This window comes from Anas acuta, chromosome 20 (genome assembly GCF_963932015.1).
Source record: "Anas acuta chromosome 20, bAnaAcu1.1, whole genome shotgun sequence".
Classification (NCBI taxonomy): Eukaryota; Metazoa; Chordata; class Aves; order Anseriformes; family Anatidae; genus Anas; species Anas acuta.
In genome coordinates, this window is record NC_088998.1 from 10,647,580 (window position 1) to 10,660,629 (window position 13,050).

The 13,050-nt window shown below is 46.0% G+C and overlaps 1 protein-coding gene across 4 annotated transcripts in view; it reads left to right on the forward strand.

Annotated features, from left to right (window-relative positions):
* NEK6 (NIMA related kinase 6) overlaps positions 1-13,050 on the forward strand; it is a 57,078-nt gene that overhangs the window by 2,098 nt on the left and 41,930 nt on the right. The window contains exon 1 of one of the 4 annotated variants that reach the window (XM_068657073.1): positions 9,069-9,092. The exons of the other annotated variants lie outside the window; for them this stretch is intronic. The gene's annotated coding sequence lies outside the window, so the exon portion shown is untranslated. Of the gene's footprint in view, positions 1-9,068; positions 9,093-13,050 lie in introns of those variants that run through there. 4 annotated transcript variants of the gene reach the window in all.

The window sequence follows — 13,050 nt, forward strand, 5'->3', positions numbered from 1 at the left end:
CAGGGGCCTGACTCTTGCCCTGTCCTATGTGAAAGCCTCGTTGGGATAGCGGCCTTTTAGAACACAAGTTCAGTGTCTGACTTGTGGCTTTTAGCCGTTGTCACCCTGACTTGTCTTGGAAGCTCCTGTTATAGAAGAGGCTACTCATGGCAAAGAACTCATGAAAGTTGTCTATCTCCAGCTAATGGGAAAAAAAACAAACAACTGGAACTTCATTTTACAAGCTGGGCTATTTCACTAACCGCTTCAGTATATGAAAATTCAACATGTCTAGATGGAAAGGGGCCGTGACGCTTGGGCACTGTGGTTAAAGAAGTCGTGAATAGAGGTTTGGTTAGGAAGTGGCGTGGTGCATCTTCGTGCCCAGCCTAAAAGCAGGACACACCAGCAACGTTCCTGCAGCCCTGGGAGCAGACACGGGGTGTCCGTGTGGTCGTAGCTCCCGGCTGCCCTCACATTGCTGAGGGCCTGAGTGTGGGGCTTTGGGCAGGGGCTGCGGGGGAGCCTCAGCGCACCTGAGCACCGTGCAGTTGTACACCCCTTGAAATGGCCTTTTCCAGTGTAAAACCACGTGGAAGTTAAAGGCCGGCTGAAATGGAGAAGTAAAACGTTGGCATGTTAAAGATGGAGGCCTTGAAAGCAATTTCCTCTGGTGTTAGCTCCTGTTAGCGCTGCTGTGATTGTCCCAGCGCAGGGAAGCGCGGCTCGCTGCCTTGTGGCAGCTCAGGCTTTGCAGGACACGTCCAGTGCTGCTGCGACAGGTATTAATTGCGCAGTGCTTTGGGATGAGAGCAAATTCACAGCGGGGAGGTACGAGTCCAGTGAGGCATTGCACACAAGAGCAGTGCAGAGTGCTGGAGCCCCTCGCGGGGCAACGCGGTGCCCTGAGGCTGTGTGGAGGTGCCTGGTGTCTGCCAGATCCTGGCCCTGCAGTGCTGAGACAAGGAGATGCCTCTGCTAGCAGCAGCACGGTTTGGTAGGGCTCGGTGCAGCAGCTCCCCGGGGAGGCTGTGGGATCCCCACCGGTGTTCAGGTTGGGCTGCGCAGCGCTGCAGAGGGTGCTGAAAGGAGAGAGGTAGAGGGGGAAAAACAGAAGCCAAAAAATTTGCATTAAAATTCTAGATTTTAAGAAAGTGCTTTTTAAAAGCACAATGTGCTGGTTTTCGTTGTTTGTTTGTTTTTCCCAGCAGGTTGCAATTGCTGCAGTGTGTCTGAATTAGAGAGCACATCCAGCCCTTGCTTAAAAATGCCTTGCAGGTTTTTGGGGAGGGTGCCGTTTGGTTTTCAAGCAGCATTGGAGCTGCTGTCGCTGCTCGGCTGAAAGGTAGGGCAGGGAGAACCGAGGTCCTTGCAAGCAGGGGACTAAGCGGACACTTCTAGAAGTCGGGAGCTAAGTTTTATTTAAAAGCAGAAAACCATGGGGAGTTGCTTTTAATAGCGGTTCAAACGCAGCAGTCTGTAAAGCTGTCAAATCTTTTTATGGCTAGATAGGTCTCTTTCTATCTTGGCTTATTTTTTATATGCATATTGGCTTGGATCAAGATTACTTCAAGTTCTAACCTGTGCTAAGTATTTAAACATCTGGACGTGCTGTACACCGACGTACATGCACGAGAACTCTCTTGAGTTGTGTTAACATTTTTAAACATTTTTTTTTAATTTTCAGAATATTTCAGATATTTCATAAAATACTTTTTAAAATAAAATCAATTACAACTGCGTGTTCAGCTTCAGTGTTCAATCAGATAATTTGATTTCTCACATGGCAAATATCAAGCACTTTTACGGTGTCAGTACAATTAAAGAAATTAAATTTCTGAAGTGTTTACTTCGGCTTGGTGCTACTTTAAGTGCCTGCTATCATAGATTCCAGGCAGTGAACAGCTGTCTGTCGCAGATGGAGAGGAAAAAAAACTTCCCCTTAGCTTCTTACTTCTAAAAAGGTTTCCATACAAAACCAGTAGTAACGTAATACTACCTTTTAGTCAAATTTGAGTTTCCTGTTACGTGTTTAAGTGAACTGACAGCAGACAGTATCGGTTTGAAAGCAAATGGGGTAAGTGAATAACTCTAGGAATTTCATACTCCAAAGCGTTCTTGAAACCTCACAAATGCTTGCTTAGAAGTCAGAATGCATTATTTATTTGGTCTCTCTTTTTTTTTCTAAGTCTACTTAAATACTGCTTTTAAATCTTCCCCTCCTCAGGTGAAGGCAGTGTAATCCTCATGCCCAATAAAACTCCGCTCCTGCAGTGACGTTGAGATAGCTGCATTTTTTTTTCCTTCCAGTGACTTGCAGGTAGTTTATGAATTACTTCTTTAGAGTCTACTGCATTTTATTAAAACAAAGTGGTATTGGCTGTCTTGTTCTTAGGTAGTTTGGAAACTCTCAAAGATGCATGTAGCAAATCCATACGGTCCACAAACTTAGTTCTGGGATCAGAAGTAGGGTGATCGGAGGTACTGCTTTATTCCCTATGAGCTAGAACACCATGACTACATAAAACACCCTGAAATTGTTAGGGCATGCCTGATCACAAAATGCAAAAGACGGTAAAGTTGTGGTTTGTTTTTACATTATTTTAAACTGAAAAAGTGGCAGCAGCTGTCATACAGCTTTTCCCCTTACAGTTGTTTCTTCAGCATCAATTGTTTTTTTACTGGACTGTTAACATCTATATTATGGCCCCGAGGCAGTTCTTCCATTTTTTTGGTGTTTCTGCTTTGAGTAACTCGGGTCTTCAGCTGCGGGCTCCGAGCACGATGCGTGCTTCGCCTGGTGACTCAAAGCACGCGCGGGGCCCTTCCCAGTCTCTGGGCAGAGCCGTGGGCAGCAGCACGGCAGGGCGCTGCGTTTGTCCTTCCTTTGGGTTTTGGTTTTGTTCGTAATTCCAAGCAGTTCTCGCTCTGATGCCGCCCTGCTTCAGGGGCAGGGGTCCGTGCACCTTCCTGTTCGCTGCCCCTCGGGACGTGGTGGTGCTGTGTGGCAGCTCACCTCGGTGCCACGCGGTTTGCAGGCACAGTGGACACGCGGTGCCAGTCACGGGGCAGGTGGGAGCGTGGCTTCTCCAGGTTTCGGGGGCTGCCGGTGCCAGGAGCCCTCTGGGGAGCCTTTGGGAGCTGGCTCCTGAGCTGTGCTGCGGGCAGGCTGGGCACGGTGCCATCCAACCTGAGCGGGGCAGGGGCTCCCCGCTGAGGAGGGGACGGAGCAGTGGGAGAGGGGACGGTGCAGCTCCGTGCTGCACAGCTATTCGCAACATGAGCGGCTGTCAACAGCCCGGGAGACAGCTGAGGGACCTTGCCGAGGGGGTCCCGGTCTCGCGTTTCAGCTCAGCATCCCACCTCTCCGAGCCGTCTGTCGCTGTGTGCCCTGCCCTGGGGCTCCCCGGGGGCGCCCCGTGGCTCCGTCCCCTGTCCCATGGGACCGGTGGCACCTCACCTACCTCCCTGAGTCTGCAGGGGTCAAAAACCGAGCCGATAAGGGCCGTGACCCCACGCCCAGCCCAGCCTGCTGACGGAGCAGGTGTTGCTCCACGCCCTGGGAGGATTTGCAAGGCTTTCATTTTGCAGAGCTCGGTGACAGGCGCCGCTCGCCAGTTGCTTTTGTCGTCCGGTCTGCGCGCCTCGAGAAGCTTGCTGCGAGGTGGGAAATACCCAGTGGCCTGCCGAAAACTCCCGGTGTGCCTGAGACAGAACCTGAAATCCAGGCTGACAGTGGGTGCCGGGCGACGAGGAACGGCTCGTGCGAGAGCCAGTGCCGAGGGGTGTGCTGGTGGCAGGGAGCTCGCCCCGCTCACAACGCAGGGAGATTCACGTTCCCCTTCCTCTTTGCTGAGAGCCGGCGGGCCTCCTTGTCCTCCTGCACTTTGGGGAGGTTTTTCTTAGCCTTGTGAATTTTAAACTGTGCAGTTGGAGATGGAGGTTGCTGTAGGTGGTGCAACAGCAACTGGGGAATGTTGGTCTGCAGGGCGGGTTGCTTCACAGTAAATACAATATGATTCTTTTGAGGAATTGCCCCTTAAGTCTCTGTCCTGTCCTTACCCTCATGGACACATTTCTCCACCATCCTGAAAAGGCATGTTTTTTTCTACTTGTTGGAGCGTTCTGTGTTTCTTCATAGAAGCACTGTTTTAAGGTTTCTTTTCTCCCAAGTGTAGGGACTTAGATTGAAATAGGTGTTAGCAAACATGGGCACAAAAATCCCTCTTCTAGAAGTTCTGCTTTCGTTCCCCTGCGCTGTCAGTATTCCATTAGACCTCCTGTCAAACAGCTGTGCAAAACTTAAAGCTTACAAGCGCTAAACTAGAACACCAGCAACAAAAAGCCTTGAAAAGGTCCTTCAAAATCCATGACTGCATTTCAAAGAAGCAAATAAGTCAGAGCTGCGTGTGTCTGTAGGTTACCCTTTAATCAGCAGGGAAATCTAAGTGGTGACTTTCAGCTGTCACTATATTAAGAACCAGCGCTGCCTTTCGTGGCAGTCTGTATATACTGCAGTCGGTGCTATGTAGTAAATATTCTTGCTGTGTTTTCATAATCATTCTACTTAGAGTAAGTGCTTCTTGGGTGGGTATTACAAATCTGTTAATCTTTATGGTATTTATAGGGTAATTTTTAACTCTCCTGAGCTCCTTACTTCCTTACAGGTCAATTACTCAATTTATAACGTTTTGTCACTCGTAAGAACTTTACCATCCAAGGGTAAACAGTGGTGGGTACAGTTCTTTACCTGTGTTTGCTCTCGGGTCTTTGTATATTACGGAATGCCATAATTTACGGTGTGACCTGTTGGGATTTCTTTGAGTCTCCCCGGTTTGTACTTTAAAGTGACTGCGATGACTTATTGCAGCTTTTGTGCTTCATCACTAATGGAGGGAGAGGGTTAGGCTTGCCGCAGCCCTCTCTGAAGAAAAGGCTGTTCATCACCTTGCGGCTGCTTCAGTCACAATTGCTGCAGATAATGTTCAGGTATTTTTGGTTGGCGATTGCTGTAGCTGCTGACTGTAAGTCAGACACCGCCGTGTTGCTGAGCACGCAGCTCTCGGGGAGGCGGTGGTGAGGAGGGAGGGCTGGCTCCAGGCTGTTGGTGCTGTAGCTGCCACTTTCAAAGTAAGGATTTGTTTGAATGGAGGGGGTTGAGTAGGTCTGGTGTTTGAAAAGGTGATCTCCCTGCGCTCGAGTTTGTCCCCTTGAGATTGCCTTTCCCCTTGCTACTGTCCCTGCTCCTTTCGCTGGGACATCTCGCCTGCTGCCAGCAAGCTGCGGCGGGGGCACCGGGCAGTCACTGCGATCCCTGGTTCTGGGGACAGCCCCAACTGCTCTGCAGCAAGCAAAGCTCTCAAAGAAGCAGAGCGGTGGGAAATTTTCTGGAAGGTGGAGGGTAGGTGCAGCCGGACAGGCTGAGCGGTCACACTGAGCTCTCTTCCTCTCGCTGCCTGGGAATGCTGAAGGGAAATGTGCCGGGCTCTCATTTGTGCTTTCTGCCTGGTGTCTGCAAGATGCAGCTTCTGCTGCAGAAGCAGGTTTCGGCGTCTGCGGTGACTCTGTGAGGATCTAATAAATCCCCTAAGGAGCCTGATTTCTAGTTGCACTTTTCTTTCTTCCCAGATGTAAACCATGATTCATTCTCACGGACAAGCAGACCTTGTAGCGTTTCTGGTGTAACACACAGTGAATTTATTGTTTTCAGAGATTCAGCTGAGATTTTTGTTGGTGGTGGTTGTGCTTTGTGAGCACACCACACTGTGGTGTTCCCTTCTAGCCGTTCTTTCCCTCCTCCGTAACCCCCCTCAACATTTCATTTGCGTGTGGATTAACAAAATGTCAAAAGGGTAAGGAAGGAAACAAAGGCTTGGTTTCAGAGTAGGAAGGTCAGATGTTTACTGCCTCGGCTTCGCTCATTCCATCACTAACAGGGCGCTGAGACTCACCCAGCTCTGTGCTCACTGCAGGCTTCTCCCCGGGTCTGTGGGGTCCCATCCTGTATGTGAAAGGCCAGCCTGGGGCGGCCGGCGGGGTGTGTGTGCTTAAGGCACCAATTTGCGTGTGGTGCTCTAAAGGAAGTTTGAAATGACCCCTGCATCACCGCCCTTATCAGGCTCCGGCAAAGTTGCCCAATATCGTTCATCTGAAACGGGGGAGAGCCGAACGGCAGCTTGCTCATTTTATTGGTGACATAGATGGCACTAATGAGTCTGATAACAGCAGCTGGATGATATGGGGAATGTGTTTTCCCTTCGGAGACTGTCTCCGATTTGTTACACCACACCATATTTAAGTTTTTATCTACTCCTAAGTCAGCAGGCAGCAGTCACAGCCAGGGTTGCTCTTGTTCATGCATCCAGTATGTGGCATGAATTCTGCCCCATGCTCAGCTGCTGTCAGTAGCTTTTCCTTTGTGCTGTCACTGCAGGGGGAGGCACTGGGGCTCTCGGGCTCGTGCCTGGATGCTTTGCTGAGAGCCTGTGGCAGCTACGTCCCTCGCAGACCAGCTCTGCTTTCACTGGCAGGCTTTGGGTTTAGGCTGTGAACTCCTGAGGGAGGCGGTGGGTCGTGAGGTGCCGTAGCAGAGCAGCCCTCCTCGTCACCTCCCGTGTGCTAAAGCTTGGGTTTGACCCCCGAGACGCAGCGGTGCGGTCCTGCCTCTGCCTCCTCTCCACTGTGCCGGTTCTGGGGCTTTGGGTTTATCTCTCTTGTGCCTTGGTGTGATCCGAAATAGTCTGGTCTGTAAACCTGTGGCTGTGACTTCTGGAAACCCACTGGCAATGTATTCCAGTCCCTTCCCAGAATTATTCCCCTTCCTGAAGTACCAGGTACGCCTCTCCTCTTAAGCAACTCCTGTGCTGGCCACAAATGCGTTTTTTAACCTCAGTTCAACTCCATTGATTTATGAAGCTCTCTTGCAAGCCCCGCATTGCAGGGCTGAGAAATCACTTGTTTGTGAGATGGGTATTTGAGAAGTGAGCAAGATGGGTTAATCAAGTTAATTAGAAAATCCATTAGGATTTAGGAGCAGTAAGAAGACTCGCTTTTCTTTGCTGACGTGTTTAAGTCTGGTAGGGATTTAGAGCTCAGGTTGCACACTGAAGTTTTGACTCCTCTGGAAGGTGAGATAACCAGGTGAGGTATTTTCGCCCCACCTTGCCTCCATCGGGGGCTGGTTCAGGGTTCTGGTGGTCACTGACCACCTCTGGCACCTGTGGCAGTGGTGTTAGAAAATGCAGATCCACAAATGTGAGAGCCCTCGGGGCATCCTGTTGGAAATGCAGGGACCTGGTGCACGGTTTGGTTCGAGGCAGGCAGGATGCCTGGCACTGTGCAGTCCTTCCCTATAGCCCCGTAAGGGCACACGGGTGCTGTTCCTGCCCTGGGCAGTAGGGTGTTTCTGGATGTAGCTCAGGCTCCTCTGGCACGTACCGAGCCCAGTTTGTTTCCAAGTCTCTACTGGTCATTAGCCAATGAAAAGCCGATGACTACTATAAAAGTTTCTTCCACATGCAAACCAAAAGGCACAAATTCTGTATTTATTCACACTTTCAGAGCAGCAGAGCTGATGGATCCCTAGCTCCTGGTCTGTGTCCGTCCCACCAGCACGAGGCAAGGCTTTTCTGCAGGGCTGCGAGGCTGCTCCTCGGGTGCTTCCTGTTGCAGCTCATGTTTTTTCCAGAGAATTGGGTGCATTGTTACTCTATTTATTTATTTATTTTTACTAGCTCTCTAAGCTGGTTCATTTCACATCAGCTCAACTTGTTCCTTTGCTGTCAGTGTCTTTAATTTTGATTTTTTCTGCTTTTACGCTTGTTTTGCTGTGTCGTTTGCTACTTCACTGCTCAGGGTTGGCTTAACCTGGGTTTTGTTGCACCTAAAAATTATTTCTGTTGACGAGAAATAGTGTTTTATACACAGGTATTAACAAGCTCTCAACATCATTTGCATTGATATTGATAAAACACTGTAGTTTATTTTGAGCTGTTGTGAATATTTGTTCCTTCCTGAGACAAATCTTGGTGTTTCTGCAAGTGCCTGATGGTAGAGTTGTCCCCGCTGCTGAGCGGGCCCATGGCAGATATTTTGAGGTGTGTTCAGCATAATTACTCTTAAAAACTGGTAATTCAGGATGGTTGGAAAATTACATTTTGCTTTGTTCATAGATTGCTGAAAACTAAATTGCACTCTGTGCTTCAGCTGGGTATTTTTCTTTCTTTTGGTAGTGTTAGGACTTCTCCCCTAAATTCTTAATGAAAGAAAAAGAAAAAGCGTGGGGCGGGCAGGACAGGAGGCTCGTGTTTACATGAGCAAGCCTACGGGTTTTAATAATCTGCTGATTCTTCTGGGTTTATGCCTCAACAGTGGGGCTTGTTAGAATAATGAAACACACAGGGCAGAATGTAGTGCTGAATGTTTTTTGTCTGGCACAGAGCTTGCGCATTTAGCCAGAGCTTTCTCAAAAGGTTGATTCCCAGCTTCTTGTCAGAACATTCTGTGCAGGCCTCTGTAGGAGAAAAAATTGGACCCAATTTAAATAGACAGTCTTGTGAATCCTGAAAGAATTTGGGCATTTAGCCCAGGAAAGGGAGAGTTCTCTGCAAGAACGTCATTAACCCTGTCTGTCATCAAAATAAGTAATAAAAGTAACTATGCAGACTTTATAAAGAACAGAACTTTCTTGTTTTACCCCGCAGCCGGGATTCGCAAGGCACTGGTGCGTGAATCTTGCTCTCCAAGGAAGCTGTCCCGGTGGCAGAGGGGATGGAGGGGCCCTGCGGGCAGTGCCGTGGAGGAGTGGGCACGAGGAGCAGGCAGCATCAAACCAACCCAACCCAACCCAAACCCACGCTGTTAGTTCCAGGAATGGGTAGGGAAAGCGGTCCTTTTATTTAGTATAGATAAGGCACTTTACAGCAACATTCGATAGTAGCTGTCCCGGCATATTTTGAGGAGGAATGATACAAACGTGTTTCTAATGTAGCTATTTTTGTAAGTAGAAAAATGTTCAATCTTTTTACACAGGGAAGAGTTTCTGCTTCCGTTTGGCTGTTGCTTGCAGGATCCAGATGCGGGGAAGCTCTTGCAGTGCTACATCTGGCGGCTTTGTAAGTTGTGCAGAGGGTTTACGAGGTGGCTTTGAAGTTGCCTTTGGATTTGAATCATATGAGTCCTCACGTTGGCTAGGCTGCATCATTCTCAGCATCATTTCCTCTTACTTTAGATTATGAGAAATGTAAATACTTCAAGCTGTTGTTCTGATGTTTTGAAGTTGGGCCTACATAAATTATATATATTATATATATTTAATGTCCTCCTCTGTTCCTCTTCCCTCCATTCGAGATAGATATGTTGGCTATAAAGACACAAATTCGTGAGCAGGGTGGCTACAGCAGGTTTCAGGGATTTCGAGCCCATCTGACGTGAGCTGAGGAAATACTTGGTGTTCTTCATTGCATGTGGTGGGAACGTATTTCAGGGATTGGCGGAAATCGGATCTTTTCCCCATAGGTTGGGAATAGTCGGTCTTCCCTACTAGATTTTGGCTCTGTTTTTACAGGGACTCTTTGGGTGTTGATTGGGAGTGCAAACTGGTTGTATTTCACGTGCAGATTGCCAGCTTGCTGGTAGGACCGTAAGCTTGCTTTCTTACGTGCAAATAGCTGATTGTTCCCTCCATGCAGGAGGAGGCTGCAGCCAGCGGGATAATGAAGCTGACGTTACGGGCACAGACAGAGCACACTTCATAGCTCTGTGTGATGTTACTTATTTCAGTTATGATTTAATGATGTGAAAATGTCTGGCAGTTTCTGTGAACGTATATGTTATGAATATATTTCCAGCCTATATTTAATCTTTCCTTCATCTGAAATGAATGAATTCTGAGAAGGACAACAGAAATGTTCTTAAATAATTTGGCTTCAGGCTTGAAAGCTTTATTGCATTATAAATTAAAAGGTAAGCATGTTGTTGCATGCTTAGTAAGCAATACAGTAAAATTCCAGGTAGATTTAGTATGTGTTTATTTTTAACGTGTTTCGTTAACACGAGTAGTGGCCTGAGAGGTCTATCTCTACCCTTTCAAAGGTTGTAAAAATGAATTAAATGAATACTTTTGGAAGGCTCGAAATTGCGCCTAGAAGAATATAAATTAGTTGGGGGAAAATGCAGCCTGCTGTTGCTGTTCTGTATTTACAGTATTATCTGTCTTCAAAGGAGCTGTTGTCAGTTTAAATGCAGCTGACTGCCATCCATACTAAATTTTGATTTTAAATACGTATTTGATATTTATCTACAGATAGGAACACTGTACGTAAATATTTACACATGGTGTTGCAGGAGGAAATTCCGTGCAGGGAAGTAAGAGGTAGGACTAGTCTGGTTAGGCTGGTGAAAAGGAACATTTATCTCATTGTCACATTGATTACTTAGCCATAACTGTAAATCACTAAGTGCCCTTGGCATCGATCCTAGGACTATTTAATAGGAGCCATGTGAAACTATCCCTTGTAATGAGTGGATTGAGCTACATAACATTTAAAGTATATTTAGAAGACTTTTAAAAACAATTATATCTTTTGATTTGGCACCAAGTTCTAAGAAGCAGATTTCACAACATACTAAAAAACAAACAAACAAACAAAAACACAGCACTAACAAAAACCTCACATTAAACCTGTCCTCCAAGTCCATGTTACATACCACAAAAAGAGTAGATGGTTTACAAGAAAATAATAACAGTAGTAACAGGGAACAAATAGAAGACAGAAAATCGTTTAGCAGCTGTTGGTGTGTTTGGAGCTGTAGGGAACAGCATACAGAGCTCATCTACGTAAGAGCAGTGTAAACTATTGTTGATGTATGGAGAAAAACACAATGGGAACATGAGAGATTTCGAACCAAAATTAGAAATAAGTTGGTAACTGCCTTTCTGGTTGGTGGGGAGAACTAAGTCAAGTAATGGGCATAAAAGCCATTCTATCAGATCTATTGTCTTAACTCCAGTAGCATCGTCAGGTGTAGTAGTATAGCTGAGAAGGGGAAAATACTGACAGAGACCTTGCTATTTCCAAGTCATTTTAATAGATTTGTTGCCAAACTAGACTATAGTGTACTTGAAAAAGATAATCTTGCCTGCTAAAAATGGGAATATGGACCTGAACTGGATGTAGAGAGTAATTTAAAGGAGAGTGGAAAGTTTGACATGGATATTTAATTATTGGCAGGAAGCATTTGTTTTATTGACATCCGCAGTGAGATGGCTCTGACTAGCTTAAAATTTGTTGACTTAATGTCATTTTGCTTCTAGGTATGGAACAGTGAATTACAGTGTCTGTCACTGCATTTGTTTAATGAATATCAGTTGTTGACATAAAATGAAAAAGCTCTAGGGCTTTTCAGCCATTTTGCTAAAGCATTTGTGGTGGATTTTGGGTCTTCAAGAAGCCAGCACTCCATTAATGGCTGTTAACACTTTGTGCAAACTAGATTCTGCACAAAAGTTTGCAGAAAGTCTTAACGTAACCCCATCTGCACCTGCTTTCAGGGTAAATATTTCCAGCACTCATAAAATGGAGCACATGTCTGAGACACTGAGAAGACATGGGTTCTGTTCTTCTAGGTAGTGGTCAATTCGTAACAAACATCCTCACCCTTTTAGGGTTTTAGAAATTAAATTGCAGGTATGGTTTTCACCAAGGGCTGTGACTTCCCTGATATCAAAGACAAGGAAAGCTGATTTCTGCCAGTTTTCAGTTGTCCTTTAGAGCTTATGTCATTGAGGATGAATAAAATTATATTAGATAGTATATTAGCCCTTTGGTCATGGATGGAATTACTAAATCCAATGAAGTTGTGTAACTGGGTGATCTTAATATTGTTCTTAAGAGTTTGTTCACGCTTCCGTATATTTTATGCTTTCTTGGGCTTTGCATGTGTACATAATTCATGCTGTATTACATTTGCTGGTGTACATATATATGCATAGATACATTTTCTTCCTAATATTAAGCCTAAATTCTTGACACTGTTGACTGATGATACATCTGCTCTTTGCGTAACAGTTCTTGCTTGGATTCCCTTATTGCAATCTGGAGCTGTTAGTAAGGAAAAAATGCACGGTCCTTCCTCTGCACGGCTTCTGGTGGTCGTAGGCAGTGTCGCCACCACAGCAGCGTTCCAGCCAGCTGCACCTTCTGTAGGCAACTCTTTCTAAACATTTTTTCACTAAATTATTTGCTTAACTCTGCTCTTGCTGCATTGTCTCCCATCTCTTGCATTTCGTCGGCATTCTTCATGTTTTTTCCCTTTAACATTTGTATTTATAGGTTGTTTTTATTTTCAGTGTTGGCAGGTGTGTATTTCACATTAACATGAGGCTTTTTTGGATGTTAGGCTGCTATTTGCTTATGGTAATTTCCAGTCATCATAAGGTGACTGTTGAGAGAGATGAGCAGAGAGGGGAAAAAAAAATTGTCAAGCATTTACAGTAAATACTCTCTGCTTTTGGAAACACTGTCAGAAGTTTAATTGTTAGGTTCAAGTAAGTTTGTCATGTGCCAGACAGAATCAGTCTGCTGTAATGAATGGGTTGTGCACTTCCACCAGCAAAAAGGGAGAGTGAGAAACCCGGGGATGCTCAGGACTCCCTGTCACCTTGCACTGCAGAAGGGATGGGGTAGGCTTTTTAACCTAGCCTGTAATTAGGTTTTGCATGGAAGCATATATTACTGCGCTTGCTTTGCCAAAGCTCTTCAGTATGATGGATGAGATTTAAAGGTTGATCTGCCTAAATTGCAATGAGAATACTAACGACAGAGATATTTCTGTTGTGAACTATTCCTACCAGACATCACGGCTGTGACAGAGATGGTGTAAGATAATGGACAATAAAAGTCACTCAAAAATAATACTCTCCTAGGATTGGACTGCCTTCTGCACGGCACGTACCCTGAACCGGAGTGATAATGTAATCATAAGCCAAGATCATCATTTAAATATATAGGTAATCTCATATAGTATCCTGACAGATTTATTTTACGAGCAAGCAGGAGAGAATATTCTTGG